Here is a 2,216-nt window from a genome sequence, read left to right on the forward strand (position 1 = left end):
CAGGGCAGGACTCAGTAAATGGGTGACTCTCATCTATAGCCAGACAGGGCGTGTAGCCTGGGCTAGCTGCTAGGATGAGTAGGAGCGAGGGTTGAGGCCGATGATGGTGCTGTCCTGCTGCTTTGCCATATGGAAAAGAGACCTGAACTCTGCTGGGTGAAGGTGGAGGATTCCTGAGGTCTGGGGCTCCACACAACTGTGCTGAGAGAGAGAGTTCTGGGCTGAGGGCAGAGCTCAAGCAGGCAGGATAATCAGGACTTGGGAGATTCAGGTTATCGGGTGAAGCCAAGGCAGGAAGAAGGGTTGTGGCAGGCCATAGAGGGCTTTGTAAGATGTGTGATCACATGGGGACCCGTGAGGAGTCAGGGAAGGACTTACATGGAGAATTGTGAGCCAGCTGTCATTTCAGGGACTTTAGCAGCTTTGAAATCTGGGTGGGTGATGGAGGAGGGTCATCTGTCTATTGTGTTACTTTCATTGGTTAATAAAGAAACTGCCTTGGCCCTTTGATAGGACAGAAAATTAGGTAGGCGGAGTAAACAGAACAGAATGCTGGGAGGAAGAAGACAGTGAGGCAGACGCCATAGCTCTTCTCTCCAAGATGGATGCCGGTTAGACTTGTCCTGGTAAGCCACAGCCAAGTGGCAATACTCATTAATAGAAATAGGTTAAATCAATATGTAAGAGTTAGCCAATAAGAGGCTGAAACTAATGGGCCAAACAGTGTTTAAAAGAATATAGTTTCCGTGTAATTATTTCGGGTAAAGCTAGCTGGGTGGCGGGAGCGCAGCCCGCCATAGCTCCTTTCTTTACAGGTAGGAAGGTAGCAATGGCCTCGAGTCATCTAAGCTGGAGGTGTAGATGACAGGGCAGGGCCTTTGGGAGGAAAATGCGTCCAGTCAGGAAAAGTTACCAAGGCGGGATCTGAAGTAGGATCAGACCACCTCTTTCTGCCACTTGGGCTTGGCCTCTGGGACCCGCTGTGAGATAAAGTGGTCCTTCAGGAGGCAAATGGATTCTTTTGAGTCCTTGGTGAGCCAAGGTATGTCTGGCCCAACACTGCTCCCTGGTGGAGGAAGATAGAGGTCACAAGGCCACGGGAGTATATCTGAGTTCCTGGTTGGCCTGGCTGTTCTATGAAGTCACCAAGCCTACTCCCTCCCACTTACACAGGCCAGCTGCACTCACGTCCATGGGGTTTTGTGGTTGTTTCAGGGGTCTAGGAGATTGAACCTGGAGCCTTGCACGTGCTACGCAAATGCTCTACCACTGAGCTGTATCCCTGTCCAGCTCCCCAAGTTCACATCTTGCCCTCTCTCCTTAATTATTTTAACACACAGTTTCTCTGTGTATCCCTGGCTGTCCTGGAACTCGCTCTGTAGACCAGGTTGGCCTCGAACTGAAAAGATCTACCTGCTCCCGCCTCCCAAGTGCTGGGATTAAAGATGTGCACTACCATCCAGCTATGTTTTCTCCTCTTATACTAATGTACCTCAGGACAAGTTACTTCCTGCCTCAACTCTGGATCGCCTCCCCGTAACTGTCCAGAAAACTTCCTAACACAGACTGGCCTGGACACACAGTTAGTTGTTAGCGAGCTGGGCTTTTCCTAGCCCCTGGGACTCCATGCTTTCCTCTGACCCACACTGAAGCCCCACCCCCACAATCCTCCTTTATAGAGGACAGGTCAAGGCAACCCTCTCCTCTCAAGGAGGCAGTGAGGGCACAGTGGGAGGCTGACCTGGGTACCTGACCCAGGTTGCCATTAGACACAGGCTTTATTCAAGACATCCTCCCGCCTTGCTAAGCCTCCGTGGCCTGGCCTGTAAAATGGGACTTCATCTCTATCTGCTTCAGGGTGGCACATAAGGAGCTGTGTAAACCGTGGAGGGCTGGGCCCTAGAACATAGCGGAAAACCTGCTCTGAACACCAGGGATTGTTGTGTCCCTCTCGACTTCATGAACTCAGCTGGGGTGGGAGGGCAGGGGAGTCTTTCCCACTGCCATAAAAGCACCCCTATAAACGCCCTGTGTACCTTCTTCCAGAGGCTACGAGGACTTTCTCTAGGAAGTGGTTGGGAAGAGTCGGCCTTCCCTCCATCCCCTAGATAGAGGAGGCCTCGGGCTTTCCAGCATCTTATTTGAAGAGCTTGGATCTACAACTCCCTGCCAAAAATGCCACCCCACCCCCGGCAAACCACACACTCTTACAGCCA

The sequence above is a fragment of the Myodes glareolus genome, chromosome 8 (assembly GCF_982192425.1).
Source record: "Myodes glareolus chromosome 8, mMyoGla1.1, whole genome shotgun sequence".
Classification (NCBI taxonomy): domain Eukaryota; kingdom Metazoa; phylum Chordata; class Mammalia; order Rodentia; family Cricetidae; genus Myodes; species Myodes glareolus.